Below are 16257 nucleotides of genomic sequence, written 5' to 3' on the forward strand. Positions count from 1 at the left end.
TTATCAAGTGCTCCTCAGAAACCCTATACAGGACCACTATGAGTTGGAACCAACTCAACAGTACTTCACAATAACCACTACATAAAAATGGGTTGTGGCCATTTGTGGGTGTTGATTTAAATCTCCTCCCTCTTGTTTGGGTTATGGTCCTTGGGGGGGGTGGGCACAAGTGGTTTGTATTTGACTACTAATCTAAAAGCCTGGAGAACTACTTCCATAAAGATTATAGCCGAGGAAGCCCTGTGGAGCAGTTCTACTCTGCAACACACGGGGTCACCGTGAGTCAGAATATATGCCAACAGGTTTGTTGGTTTTGTTTTGGGTCAGAGTATTTATTCACCACTGGAGACAAATTTTAAGACGCGATTTTACACATCTATAACCCAAGGAAAGCTAAGCACTGTCTACCCCAGGGTCCGGCAACGACCCCTCCAGCAAGAAATATGGTGGTGGGAAGAGGAGAGGCACTGTGTCACTGGAGCACATGAAAATGCACACCCTCCCCGGTGCTCTTCTGAGAGGATACATGTGAAGGGCCAGCAGTGGGGCAGCTGAGCCTACGTTATGCTCAACTCCTTATACTTAGAGACACCACGGAAAAGGACTCAGTGGAGAGCTCAGAGCGGGGCCATCACTTCCCCTCCAGAACCAGAATTCAGGAGCTGCTCTCTCCCTCTGCCACCGGGAGAGAGGTGTGGACCAGGGAAGGAGAGTCAGTGGAGAAGGCTGAAGGACTGTTAGAAGACATCTTCCTGTCTTCACCTTCCTTCGCAGTATGCCCAGAGAGCTGCCCTCAGTGTCCAGTGGTCGACAGCAAGTCTTTCTGCTCTGGTACGTGTGGGGTTCTCTCCAGCTGATGTGAATACCTAGTGGAGAAACCCGCACTTCTGAGAAGGTGCAGAAATGGCTCTTGAGGGCATTGTCTTGAAGCACTGGTTTGCTAAACCTGGCCACCAGCACCCCAGCCCAAGTCCAGGTGTGTGTGTTGTCTCCAGTTAACTCCACAATGCACTCGGTGTAGGGTAGAATTCTGTCTCTGGCAGTGCTGGTAGCCTTGCTGTCCTAAGAACAGGAAGCTCCATATATTAGGAAATATTAGAAACATTTGTTTCAGCCCTGCCTTTATCATTTCCTAATGTGGGGCTGTAGGCAGCCCTGAACTTCTCTGATCCTCAGTTTCCTCATCTGTAATATAGGGATTATAACACCTGTCCCCTCTTCCCTCCCATTTCTTTGAGACCTCAAATGAGATGATGTTGATGTTGTGAAGGGTTGTTTGAAAGCTGCCAAGGGCCTTGCTAGGCAACACAGTACCAGGCTTGAAGTCCAAACTGATGGTCAGCTGGCCAGGTGATTTGGTAGCCTTCTTGTCTGTTCAGGCGTATTTTCACAGACTCAACAAGTTCATGTTGGAATTCAATATTAGACTTTTCATGTGGGGGCAACAGGGGTTGCTCCTCTTCCCAAATATCAGGTGGGCTAGATGACTTGTGTGGCGGGGGCATGGTTTTTATATGAACCCAAATGCTGATATGATTATGCTTGTGGAAGAATTGGAGCACTTCCCTGGAGGGCCCAGGAGACTTCATCATTGTCCTCTTGCATTAAAGGTTTGGGAAAGGCACTGTGCTGGGTTCTACAGCAATGTTGAAGAGAAGGGTTATGTTCCTGGGGGACCCACAGACAGGCAGCTTCCTTAGCAGTTTATCTGAGATCAAAGCAAAGGGAGTTCATGTCTTGCTGGGGCAGTGGCAGTGATCAAGGAAGACTTCCTGGAAGAGGAAGAAGTGGCAGCGTGACTTCAGGAACAAAGGAACCTGTGAGTGTAGGCATAGTACTCAGAGAGTGAGTCATGCTTGTGACTGGCAAGAGAAGGATGTGGAAGAAGCAGCTGGGAAGCTGAGCTGAGACCCCGGGGAGGACTCTGGATGAAGACAATACATTATGGTTCCAGGAATCATTGGAGCAGAGAAGTGATGAAGTCAAGAGTTGCTGTCAGGTGATGAATTTTATGCTGGTGACCAATTTCTAACCATTTTCTTTGGTCTAGATAGGTTTGCAAACAAGGGACTCCTTTAATCCCTTAAAGTATTTATCCTCCTGGAAGAGAAGAAATGTTCTGTTAGTTTAAACTGCAGCTAACCCATTACAATAATCTCTTTTTTTCCTTCCTAGTGCTCAGATGAAACACTGAGTAGCTCAAGGACCCAGTGAATTTGAGCTGGTGTCAAACAGTATAAGGACTGATAGGTCCCGGCATATCCTCCAGAAAGGTGGATAGTATATTCAGCCCAAAACATTGCTATAGGACATCGTGGTTCTCTGAGTATACCAGCTCCCTGCAGGAGCCCTCCACCTGACAGGGATGGTAACGTGACCTCTTGTCACTGCTCGTAGGGTTTACCCCTCTCATCCTCAAGGCTCTCAAGACTTCAGGTGATGTTTCAGGTCTTGCTGAAGAATAAGATCCACCTCACACCTGGGTACCCATTTGGGTCGTTCCACCCAGAACAGAACACTAGGTAGAATGTGCAGCTGGGAGGATTCTGGGCAGAGAAAAGAAAGGACTTCCTGACTAGAAAAACTGAGAAACAGCCTGGAGTTGGTGGGGACAGAGTGCTGTGGTGGGGCTTGGCCACCTAGACCTTCTCCCCTGTACTGCTCAGTCCAGGATTAGGCCAGATTATGAATTGTTTGATGTTCCAATGGGCACTTTTCAAACTCCATTGTATCCACAACTCACAAAGGGATGGGGTTAAAATGCAGATGCAGATTCAGAGGGTCTGGGTGGGATCCAGGATTTGTCTCTCACATAAGTTCCTAGGTAATGCCAGTGGTCTGAAGACTACAATTTGAACAGGAATCATTTAGATCATTTATACTCTTCTAAAGGGAGGATGGAGTTCTGGTATGGCACTGTGGGTTAATGCACCAGACTGCAAAGCTGTTTGAACTGCAAGGTCGGTGGTTGAAGCTCACCAGCTGCTCCTCAGAAACCCTATACAGGGTCGCTATGGGTCGGAACCCGATTTGACAGCACTTAACAACAACAACAACAAAGGGAGGATATTGTCCCCTGGAACAGTCTAGCTTGCGTACCCCCTGGCATAGCCAAGTCTCCTCTTCTATGTGGATAGATGTGATCCAGGACGTTCAGGTTGGATCTAAAATCCTATGTTCCATAGCCAGTTCCTACTGGCTGAAACTGGATGAATGCTGAACCATGTCTTATAAAGAAGAGGTCTGGGATTGAGCCTGTGTTGCCTCCCAGCCTGGCCACAGTTTTGCAATGAGATTTGGAAGCAGCACCATGAAATTTCCTTAAATTGTCTTAAATCTCTCCTCTGATGGTGTACCATGGCTGTCTATCTACAGCCATACACGTCTCTGGAGTTAGGTATGGTCATGTGGTCAAGTCCTGGCTAATAGGAAACAAAAGGAAGTGATTAAAGGAAGTGATTTGCACATCTCTTGCCTCATGACATTCAACAGGAAGGGACTTGCTCTCTTGTCCTTTTGTCTTTCTTCCAGAGGCTGGAATACAGGTGTATCTTGGATCACAAGGATGACACCAATACCCAAGAATGTCAGAGCAGCAAGACAGGAGGAGGCCAGGCCTTAAATGACTTTGCAGAGCAGATGAACTAGAAATGCCTCTCTAGCTCAATTACATTTCTATTATTTTGAGTCTCTGCTCCAAGCATCTTCACCTGTGACTTAACCATGACGAGGGTTAGTAATTATCAAAGATGAGTATTCCTACATATCCTCGGCGACTCACCAATGAGTTTTTGTGACTTCCTTCTGCCAGGCAATGAGTCAGGTGGGACAGATAGAATTATAAACAGATTTGGCCCTTGCCACAGAACCTAAAGTCTATGTTGTTGTTGTTAAGTGCCATTGAGTTAAGTGCCTGCTTAGGGTTTCCGAGGAGCAGCTAGTGGGTTTAAACTGCTGGTCTTGTCTTTAACAGTCCAGTGTTGGTCCTATAGCACCACACCAGGACTGGCAACCTGTATGTTGAAGAAAGACTGGCTCACAATGCACAAGTAGCAGAAAGATAACTAGAGCGCTGCCCAGGGTCCTGCAGGCCTGGCTTCTCCTCTTTCTTCTGACCCAAAGTCTTTGGTGAGACACAACCTTCTTGGATTTTAGTGCCCTCTTTGGTGAAATGCTGGGGTTGGACTTGGATGTGTGGTATTATTCCTGCTCCTAAATACAAATCAATGACTTAGTTCCCCTTGTGCCTCTGGGCCAACTGTGTCTACCTAGATGTATTCCATGGACAACAGCCTTCTTATCTACAAGGCCAACTCCTGTGGGGTAGGACCTTTGTTCCTGCTCGGGACAGTATGACTGTCCATGGCAGGTTACTGGGACAGTATTGACTTAGGACTAGTGACAGGAAAGGGAGATTTCAGTGGGAGGGACTGGGCACCCCCAGGGATGAGGAGGGATTGATGGTGACATCAGAGGGCAGTGTGATAGGACCTGGGTGGGACCAAAGAGCTTTCTGCACTTACTCTGACTGAGGGCCTGGGAAGGAAGGTCACAGCCAAGGGGGAAGAGGGAGTATGAACACTCTCGGCCTAGAGGTCCACATTGACCTCATACCTGACCCAGCCTCCATCTGTAGCCAAGACCTGCACTATCCACAGGCTGTAGAGGCCAGAGAAGCTGAGCACCTTAAATGAAGGCATGAAAGGGGGTGAGAATGGAGAAGGAAAGCAATTGCAGAACAGAGGGAACAACTCTCTTCTCTCCTCCTGGACCTATCTTAGTGGCATGAGACTATTTTGTCAAAATCCATCATCCATTGGATAAGAGGAAATTGTTGAGTTGAGGAGTAGAGACAAGAAGAGATGAGAGGGGAGAAAAATGGGCTGAATGACTAACCATGTATTGACCTATACCTCTCTTCCTTCACCTTTGCAGCATGGATTAGGCTGCAGCCATCATTACTGGGGACCCTGGTGGGTAGAAGCCACCACATTAGGGCCTTCTCTGCTTCTGGCTCACAGTGCTGACTCTCTAGTCTCATTGCTACATGGCAGCTAGAAGCTGGTCATGGAGAGCAGAGGACTTTCCATGCTGGGTTGCACACCACAGCAACTGCGATTCGTCTCAGCCCTCCCTACAGCCATCCTTGCTCTTACCCTCATCCTATTCGTTTGCTATAGCTTCCCAGGCTGTCAGCAAAAGCCCAGTCGACAATCAGTCAAAAACTAATTTCCATGTTTACTTGTAAGGAGCCCTGGTGATGCAATGATTAAGCACTGAATAGTTCAAACCCATCAGCAGCTCCACAGAAGAGCTTTGCTCCATTAAATACTGTTGTTGTTAAGTGTCATAGAGTCAATTCTGACTCATAGCTACCCTGTATAGGGTTTCCAACGAGTGGCTGGGGACCTTACAGTTCAAACCAACCTTGTGCTCCAGTGCATTATCCTATAGCACCAACTAGGTCACAGCCGAGGAAACCCTATGGGGCAGTTCTACTCTACCCTGTAGGGTTGCTAGGAGTTGGAATTGACTCGACAGTGCGCAATAAGAATGCATGATTGGTTGGTTGATTATGTGGAGTGGAGTCGGTTCCGACTCATAGTGACCCTGTACAGGGTTTCCGAGGCTGTAAATCTTTACGAGAGCAGAAAGCCTCATCTTTCTCCCATGGAACAGCTGGTAGTTTCAAACTGTTGACCTTGCGAGTCGCAGCCCGATTCGTAACCACTATGCTACCAGAGCTCCTTATAAGAATGCATACTTACTAATTAATAAATTAACTAGCACAGCAAACATTTTTAAAGTATCTGCTGTATTCCAGGGCCATCTTAGTGCTCAGAGAGAGTGGTGAACCATGCAGAGCCAGTCCCTGCCCTCATGGAGGGAGACAGAGATGTGGAAGCAGATGTTTAGCACATATTCACACACACAAATACATAATGATAAACTGTGATAAATACTATGAAGGAAAAGTGCAGGATGCTTCAAAAGAGGAGACCAGATGGCGATTTCAGTTCAGGAGGACACATGACAAGGAAGACCTCTCTGAGGGTAGGGTGTTTGCATTGAGACCTAGAGGTAGAGGAGCAGCTGGCATGGGGAAAGTGGAGCTGTTGGGGAGAAGGAGCTTCAGGCATGACCACCTCCAGGTGAAAGAAGCTGGAGTCGGGAGCTTGGAGCAGTGTGAGTTGAGCGGGCAGGAGAATGTCCAAGGCTGGCCCCAAGGCTGGGGTCTTCAAACTGGCCAAGTCACCAACCAAACACATACCAGGGTGCCAAGAGAGACATCACATCTGCCCCGTAGCCCGAGAGGTCTAGGCAGATGGCCTGATGCTGAAGCTTGAGCTCGCCACCCTATCTGAGGGAGCTAGGAGGTGGGTGAGGACAAGGACAATCAGCCATTTATTTATGCACATGCTGTTTTGTGGTCTGATTTATGAAGCCCAGTGGAGGTTCCCAAGGAAGAGGGTGGCAATGAGAATGGCTTGTTGGTGTGGATTGAACCCTGCGTACCCTGTCCACATCCCACTCAAAATGAAAGAGAAGGGTAGCTCTGCACACCCTGACTTACGGCACTTGCAGTATGTCAATGTGGCACAGCATAGCATAGACTGGCCCCTGGTCATTCTTATTTACTGAAGTACATAGCGACCCTGTATAGGGTTTCCAAGGAGCAGCTGGTGAGGTTGAACTGCTGACCTTGTAATTCAAACAGCTTTGCAGTCTGGTGCATTAACCCACAGCACCACATCAGGACTCCAGAAGTTGCTTTAGGGACGGTTAATTACACAAGAGTAGTTAACAGACACAGTGCTTACCAAACATCTATTATCTCATTTAATGTACATAACGGTACTGGGAAAAAAACATTTTCTACTTTTTATATGGATCCTGGTCCTGAGAAAATAACTAACTCAGTGTGATGCAGTGAGTTGGTGGCGGGGGTGAATTCTGAACTAAATTTGTCTGTCCCCACAATTTCCATACTGGCTTCTCTCACCACCCTGAGAGGAAGGAGACAGGGCCAGTCACAAATACTCAGAAAGTGAAGGAACCCAGGGGCCTGTTTCTGCTTTTCACAATTTGTGTAAAGCTCAGTGCCCGTAGAGGTTGGCCAGCTTGACTCCCAAGCTGAGAGCCCAAGCCTGGTTTGAGATTTCTGGAAATCTGTGTTCTCTGCTTTGTGTTTGTGACTCTTTCATTTTTATCACCCTTATATTTATTCAGCACAGATCACAGTCTTCTTGATTCTATTCCTAAAACAATCCCAAAGCACAAGGTGGATGCAAAGAACAGAACCTGGACTAACGGTTTGTGGTTTGTGAGGACTCTTGTCAAATGAGCCTCTCCAGTAACTTAAAACCACATACCAGGCAGCCAGTACTTAACCAGCAGGTTATCAAAAGCTACCTGGTGTGGTGCTGTAGGATGAGCACTGGATTGCTAACTGCAAGGTCAGCAGTTCAAAACCACCAGCTGCTCCCAGAAATCCTATACAGGGCCACTATGAATCAGAACTGATTTGATGGCACACAAAAACTTGGCACCGTGTGTTGTTGGCCAGTCTCTTCTGTCCCCTTTCCCGGCACTGCTCTTACTCCTCCTCCTTGTTGTTGTTGTTGTTAAGTGCCTTCGAGTCGGAGCCGACCCATAGCAACCCTGTACAGGGTTTCCGAGGGTGTAAATCTTTACGGGAGTAGAAAGCCTCATCTTTCTCCCGCAGAGCGGCTGGTAGTTTTGAACCACTGACCTTAAGGTTCGCAGCCCGATTCGTAACCACTACGCTACCAGAGCTCCTTTATCGTCTCTCCAGGTTGCTCCCTTCCTGGCTCCCCAAAACACTCCTGGGCTTTGTTTTGTTTTTTTCATTAAATTTTATTTTTTTGGTGAAAATATACACAGTAAAGGATACACCTTTTCAACAAATTTTGTATGTCCAATTCAGTGACATGGTTTATATTCTTCAAGTTATGTAACAGTTCTTGCTGTCCTTTTTCAAATGATTCCATCACCGCTGATGTGTAGCAACTGCTTCCTGTGCTTCTCACCTAGCCTTTGATCAGTTGGACCCCACATGGATAAATGTGTGAGAAAGCCCAGTGCTCAAGAAGACATCTTGACTAATCATCAATCTACACTGTGTCTTGGACCAAGGCAGACTTCTGGGAAAAGTTTTGATTTGAAGTTTAAGGTTTCAAGATTATCTCAGGGCAATAGTTTCAAGTGTTTATCCAGCCTCAGTAGCTCCAGAAATCTGGATTCCATTGAAACTTTTAAATTCTGTTCCTTTTCCCACCCTCCTGCCTTTTGATCAAGATTCTTACATAGAACATTAAGTTAAAATAGTCACTAATGACTTCATGACAACAGAAGGCAGATGTGTCCTATTTCTGACTGACCTGTTTCCTTTGCTACTCTTGGGGGTGGAGATGGATTGCTAGAGCTTAGATGGTAACTTACAAGCTTGTCAGACCCCCAGTACTCTGCAGTGCAGTAAGAGATAGAAGTGAAGCACCGACAAACAGTATTAGGTTAATTGGCAGAGATGTCCCATGAGATCATGACCCACTGAGGGGGCTTTATTTAACCCGAGACTCCCTCCTTAGAAGAAAAGTGTGGTCTTAAGTAGCAAAACTTCTCCCTACTCCAGCACACACATCTGTGTGCTCAGAGTTCAGACAAGCGTCTTCAGAGTCTGTAACTCTACCACGAAGGCCCAGGGCCCAGAGCAATGGGGTGGCTCCCAGCTGTGTCTCCCAGTTTTGGTCAGAGCTAGAACTGGGAGTCAGAGTCTCCTTCATCAGACAGGGAGAGAAGCTGTGAATATGTCTAGGGGTGTGGTGCAGAGAAGGACAAGCTGGGGTGCTGGGGTCTCTGTTACTCAACTCTGTGTGGAGTCCAGAGGCAAGTCGACATGTTGACCTGCACCACTCTCCTCCCAGCACCCCATCCCAGCCCCTCCCCGGCAGTAATGCACACATGCCCAGCCCATAAATATCTTACTTTGCCAGCCTCCACTAATAGGGCTAATGCTTCCTGAGGAGCAGCCCAAAGCTGCATTAGGCGCAGATGTTTGATTGATTTCAAACAAAGAGCCTGACCACCAAACCTTTCTCTACGGGTTCTCTTCCTGCCACTTTGCTTGCAGGCTTATCTCTGAAATGCAATTAAGGTGCTTAAAAGTACATTTTCAGGAAGATGCAGAATTGATGAGGGGAGCTGGCCCCGGTGGGTGCCTCTAGATTGTTCCACTTCCAGGGAAGGGAGCTGGACCCTGCCTGGAGCTACATCCACACCCATCAGGGTCTTGTGTCTCCAGGGCAAAATTGGCCCCTGAGGAGCCATACTAGGGTTGGTGGGAGGGGCCGTCTTCCAGTGGAGCCACTACCTCCCGAACTCCTGGGCTTTTGGTGAGGACTCCGTGTTAGGGCTGGGCAGATTGCTCTTGGGGCTCCTTGCCCTGGAACATCCCACGTCTACCCTGAAGGGAATCTGGCAAGTCAGAGCAAAGCTTGAGGAGATTGGGGCTCCAGCTCTCTCTGCAAGAGCTCCTGTGATACACAACTGACCAACTCACCTTGTCCCCCGAGGCCCTTTCCCGGATGTTGTCCTAGAGCTAACCTCAAGTCAACTCTGACTCATGGTGAGCCTATAGGGCTTTCCATGGCAGATTTTTCCAAAGTAGATCACCAGGCATTTCTTCCAATGCGCCTGTAGTCAAACTCAAACTTTCCACCTTTCAGTTAGTTAGCAACCGAGCACATTAACCATTCACACCACCCAGGGACTCATGACGTGAGCACCCTTCAGTGAAGGAGGGCGAGCAACAACAAACCTGTCTGAGTCAGGGGTGAGAGAACACTCGAGAACAGCTTAGTTGGGTTCTGCAGACATTTTGTGAGCCCCTGCTGAGGTAAAAATTGATAAAACAGAGAACCATATAACCCCAAACCATATATGCCCCCAAACCAAAGCACAGGAGAGCAGGTTTCTACTGGGATAGTGGGCAGGTTAGACAGCTCAGGTAGGTACCAAGAACTACTGATGTATTTGAGCTGCTACAACTCTCTGGAAATGTCATGGGTAGGAGAAAATTGTTTTTACAATAATTTCTCTCAGGGAAAGGTTTGCCTGGTTGGGAGAAACAGTCTGAGATGATGGTAGGGGTGTGGGGGTAGTCAGGGATGGTCTCAAGGTCTGGCACAGGTAACAACAGATCTTCGGGAAGGGTTTCTGCTTTGCCAAGTGACTTACCTGGGCCGCCAGGACAGACTGATCCCCGCTGCTACCATGTCCTACCTCCTTGTCCCTCTGAGTACCCAGCCCTCAGCCTTTCTCCTTTAAGTAAAGGTGGAACAAAGAATTTAAAAATGCTTCATTTAAAGGGCACACATGGTATCCTCCCCAGGCTAATAAGTCACCCCAAGTCTGCTCTGGCAGCACAGAGGGGAGGGCCATACCCCTTTCTACACGGCAGCTGAGGAAAGCTTCATCCTAACTGTCATTTCAGTAGGGAGAATGGGCCAGGTGCTGACAGTGGGAGGTGGAGAGAAAGGGTCTTTCAGAAAAAAGCACAAGGGGAAAAAGTGAGAATTTGCCGAGTGGGTATGGGTAACCGTAGCTACTTGGCTTGCTAAGCACAACGGTGATGAGATCGACAAGTAGGTTGGAGCCATATGGTGGTGAATTTTAATGTCTTGCTAAGAATTTTGGGATCTAGTTGTCAGGCAAGGTCTCTGGGTGGTGCAGATGGTTAAGCACTCGGCTGCTAGATGAAAGTTTGGTGGATCAAAGTCTGTCTCAGAAGACAGTCCTGGCAATCTGTTTCTAAAGCTTGTTGTTGTTGTGAAGTGCCGTCGAGTCGCTTCTGATCCTTAGTGACCCTGTATAGGGTTTCCGAGGCACGGTTGTGAGCTTGAACCGCTGATCTTGCAGATCAAATGGCTTTGCAGTCTGGCGCATTAACCAGGAAAGGTAACAGCCTTAAAAATCCTATGAACAGCTGTGCATTGCACAGAAGGGGTTACCACGCATCGGAATTTATTTGATACCGACTAAAAACAAGTTCTGATGTGGATTAATGCGCTGGACTGCAAGGTCAGGTTGAACTATAAGGTCGATGGTTCAAGCTTGCCAGTCACTCCTTGGAAATTCTATACAGTGTCGCTATGAGTAGAAACTGATAAAATAACACTTAACAACAACAAATAACAAGTTGCTAGTTGATGGTTAACCATAGAAGGCTCTAGCACCAAGAGAGGGACAGAGTCAGAAATAGGCTTCTGAAGATTAACTTGGTTGGGAGCAACTGTATGTATTTTCTTAGGGTTCCTGAGGAGGAAAACCACCTTAAACTATAGAATGTATAGCTCTAATATCCAGTGGGACAAGTCACTTGGCCACTGAGCCCAATGTTCTCCTGCCTCAGATAGTTCTGGTAGCGTAGTGGTTATGAATTGGGCTACTAACCTCAGGGTTAGCAGTTCAAAACTACCAGCTGTTCCACGGGACAAAGATGAGGTTTTCTGTTCCCATAAAGATTTACAGCCTCAGAAACTCTGTTCAGGGTCACTACGAGTCTGAACCGACTCCACAGCACATAACAACAACAACGTCTATTCCTTAGCCACTTGTCTTCTCCAGGTGATTATTGTCTTTCCTGTTGTCCATCCCCGCTTCTTGAGATGCTCCCAGTACTGTCATCATCTGCTGACCTTCCAGATTCTCCCCTCATTCGGTCAAGATTTTGGAAGCCTGGACTACAGATTTTTGCCTGAAGCTCTGTCTTTGTCCTGGGTGATGTCAGCATCCTAGCCCTCTCAGTTCCTTCACCTCCTGATCAGCATTCATCTTTTCCATGGCTCTCAGCCACTGCTGATTTTGTCCTCATCAAAAGTACACCACTTCTGTAGTCATCAAAGCAAACTCTCCTCTTTTATTCTAAATCTAGACTTGGCCCATTGATTGTTTATATAAACCAAGTTTTATTGGAAAACAGTCACTCTCGTCCACATTTGTATTGTCTATGACTACTTTCTTGCTCCAACAGCAAATTCAACAGGTGTAACAGAGGCTGTATGGCCCACAAAACCGAAAATATCTCCTACCTGACCCTTTACAACAAAAGTTGGCCGACTCCTGTCTCTATCCACCAGCTCTTTATTATCTACACTCTCCTCCTTATCTAGCAGAAATTCATCATTTCAATGATTATTCTGTCGTCGGTCCCTATTTTGTGGTTCCTCTACCCATTTAGTGCAGTCTATTTTATCCTGTAATCGACTTGATCTTCTCACTATCTGGATCTCTGTACCTACGTGTTTACTTTCTTTTACATTGTACATGTTTTGATCATAGACTGACCTCCCAGATTCTCTGAGTTTGTTCATAGTTTTGTTCTGTTCTCAACTCTTCCTTCTGTTGACTTAATTCTGGTAGGTGCTGCCATGTATGTCAATCTCTGGTTGTTGTCTGTTCTTGTTAGTTCTCAGTCCACAGAATTCCCTTAGGATGTTTTTTAGCGCAGGGTTGGTTTTGGCAAAATCCCTTAGCTTCTGTTTGTCCTGGAATGTTTTGATTATACTGTCATATTTGATTGATAGCTTTGCTGGATAAAGGATTCTTGGCACTTTTTTTCTTTGAGGGTTTTATCTATGTCTCCCCATTGCCTTCTTGCTTGCATGGTTTCTGCTGAGAGATCTGAGCTTAATCTGACTTGCTTGCCTTTGTATGTGACACTTCTGTTTTCCCTGGCTGCTTTCAAAAGTGTCTCCTTATCTTTGATTTTGGAGAGCTTGACTATGATATGTCTTGGTGATTTTCTTTTGGGGTCTGTCCTTCCTGGGGTTCGTTGAGCTTCTTGAATGTTTATTTTTTCACTTTTCAGGATGTTACAGATACTTTCTTCCAGCAGTTCTCCAACTATTTCCTCTGTGGATTTGTGGGCTTCTTCTTGTTCTGGAATGCCGATAATTCTTAAGTTATTCCTCTTCAAGTTGTCCAACATGAATCTTAGAACTTCTTCAGGATTTTTTATCCTTTTTTGTGTTTGTTCTTCTATCTTAGTGGTGTTGAGAGATTTGTCTTCCAGCTCACTGGTTCTACCTTCCATCTCATCTATTCTACTCCTCTGCTCTTTCAGAGTGTTTTCTATTTCTGATATTTTGTTATTGATCTTTCTGTAGGTTTTGAATTGTTTCCAATGCTCTATCTATCTTATTTGATTGTTCCTGTAGCACTTTCCTGACTTCTTCCACAGTTTTCTCAATTCCATTGTAAAGTGTTTTGAAACATTTCATGATCATTTTTCTGAATTCCTTCTCAGGCATTTCCAAGGCATGCCCTCATTTCAGAATGGAGTCCAGGTCTACTTCTAGGTCATTTGTCTCAGACACTTATCTTGTTTCTGAACATGTGCTGATATGGTCATCTGCTTTTGCTTCTTGGACATGTTTAGTGTTTATCTGTGGCCTTAATACTTAATTGAGTATGTGTTCTGGTATTTTTTATGTTTTCTGATTGCTTCCAGGAAGATGTGATCAGGATTTGGGCTTCCCTTTTCACTCTTCTTATTGTTTAACTCAAAGTAACTTTCACAGGTGTTGTCTGTTTCCCTGGTATATGACAGTTGGTATTGGTTTTTGCCTGGGTTTTGATGTTTTATAGAGTGTGATTGTAGGTTGGCTGTATAGCAGCAGTTGCTGACTCTTCTTGTGTAATATAGGGAGACAAAGAGTCCTCCAAAGGCAGAAGGGGGCACATATAACAGCAAAACAACACCAGCGGGGGAAAAAAATGATAGTAAAAAAAAAAAAAAGACTAAAAAACAGCAACAACAAAAACAAGACTGATACTGCAGTCTCTAATCACAGAAAAGGGAGAGGAGGGAGAGAAGAAAAAGAAGGAAATGAAAAAAAATCTGTAGCCTAATATAAGCTCTCTTCCCTTCCCTACAGCCCTATCCTTCTCTTTCCCGTGTTAAAAAACAGAACAAAAAGCAAACAAGAAAAGTTCAAGGCCTGCTCTTGGGCTGAGTATCTGTCAGCCATTTGGTTTTAAGTGGAAACTGTCTCTAAATTTCAAGGAAATCTGTGCACATGCATAGTAGAACCCTCCAAGGGTGGGGCTGGGGTGTCCACTAGCTCAGGCACCCCTATCGTCACCAGAATGGAGGTACTCAGACAGCAAGGGACCAACGAACAGATACAAAAAAATAAAATAAAATAAGAATGTCCACACCTCTATCTCCGCATCTCTGTCAGGCGTCCGTGGCCGCTCCAATCCTTCCCCCACTTGGCCCCACACAAGATGACAGCTCCTGGAGCAGCTGAGCATCCTGAACCAGGAAGCAATGGATTTCTTGCTTCTGCCACAAACTCACCCAGCTGTAAGTCTTCCAACCTTATAAATATTCCTTTATATGTGGTTCAGAGTACTGGGACCATTCCCTGAGCCTTCTTGGTCCTGCATTCTGTGTTGTTGCTGGCAGAACTCGTCACTGTACTTCCACCTGATCCGCCATCTTGTTTGTCTCTCTGTGGCTCCTCTAAGTGAACTTCTCACTTTGTCTGCACCTGCTTGTGAGCTGACAATGTTGCTGGAGCAAAATCACAAAAGAAGGCATATTGATTTCTTCATACATGCAAGATCACCAGCCTCAAATGGAACCCTCCTGTTTTCTCCGGTCAGCTCACCGTCACACTCTGAACTAGTTTAACATGTAGATTTATGACCTACTTGTCTGCCCCTGCCTTCTTTTTCCACACATGACCTGGGTTGCCTTCTTACATAACAGAAAAAAAGGAAGAAGGGACAGAGAACTTACCTATCTTTTTGATACCCAGAATAGAGACTTACTTATATTTACCTCTCTGCTGTGCTGCTTTCCACTTATCACAACTAAAGTGTGTCCTCTTCCTCTAGTTGGCAGGTGGATGGGAATTCAGTCATCATTTCCTTGGGATTGCATGAGCTGTCTCTTAGGCATCACAGAGGTGATTGTATGTTTGGTTAATGTCTACCCCTGCAGTAGACTATGAGAAAGGGCCTGTCTGATCTGGCTCCCCATTAGGCCCTCCTTTTGCATTACAGTGCCTGTGGACACCAAATCAATAGCCATTGAATAAGGGACGCCATGTGAGAGTAATCTAATCTGATAGCATTAGGATTAGATCAGTTTATTGAGCAGAAAACCAGTGGTTCTTAATGAGAGGAGAGGGGCAAATGTCAGAATCTCCTTGAGAGAATTTTCAAAGTAGACCTTTCCAAACACTGTTATCTCTCTACTCAAGATTACACAAGGGGACTGTGCACTGCGACGCCCTCCCTTCATGCTAAGATGAACTGCGTGAATTTTAAGGCCATTTGATTAGTCATGAAGGATCCTTGGAAGACTAAGGGGTTTGGGCATCGTATAGTCCTGGGTTCATATCCCAGCTTCACCATCTCCCAGGTTTCTTTGAATCTGTTTTCACCTTGTATGGTGCTGCAGTATAATGCTCTGGACGCAAAGGTCAGTTTGAACCTTAAGGTCAGTAGTTCAAACCCAGTAGCCGCTCACTATGGGTTGGAACTGACTCAAGGGCACTTAAGAACAACCACAGTTAGGAACAATTCCTGTTGGTTATCCTAATGCTGGGCATCTGATGGTGCTTTCTGGTAGCTAAATGTCTTAACAATCTAAAATAGAATTACTATAAATGGGTGGCTTTAACAAACAAATTCATTTTCTCACAGTTTAAGAGGCTACAAGTCTGAATTCCGGGTTCTACCTCTAGGGGAAGGCTTGCTGTCTGTGTTGGCTCTGAGGGAAGGTCCTTGTCTCTCTTCAGCTTTGATGCCTTGGCAATCTTCTTATGACATTGGATCTAGCTTCCCCCATCTCTGTTTATTTACTTGCTCAATCTGCTCTTTTAATATCTCAAAAGAGACTGATTTAAGACACACCCTACAGGAATACTGCCACCATAACAAAGATAACCCACTTCCAATGGGGTTACAAGCACAAGTCCAGGGGCCAGAATCCTCCATATACAGTCTTTAGAGGACACAATTCACTCTGTAAGACATGGGTCTGCCCTTTCCTTCCTAACTCAACATCAGCAGTAAGAAAGTTTTCTTGTTTCAATGCTTTTTGTCTTGATTTTATTTATTTATTTTAAGTTTTCTTGTGAATTGAATGATAGTTTACATGGGAGAACATCAGCTTTACACTCATCCTATTGTATTTAATTTCATTGTAATGGTTATAATCCC

The sequence above is a fragment of the Chrysochloris asiatica genome, unplaced genomic scaffold (assembly GCF_000296735.1).
Source record: "Chrysochloris asiatica unplaced genomic scaffold, ChrAsi1.0 scaffold00124, whole genome shotgun sequence".
NCBI classification, from domain to species: Eukaryota; Metazoa; Chordata; class Mammalia; order Afrosoricida; family Chrysochloridae; genus Chrysochloris; species Chrysochloris asiatica.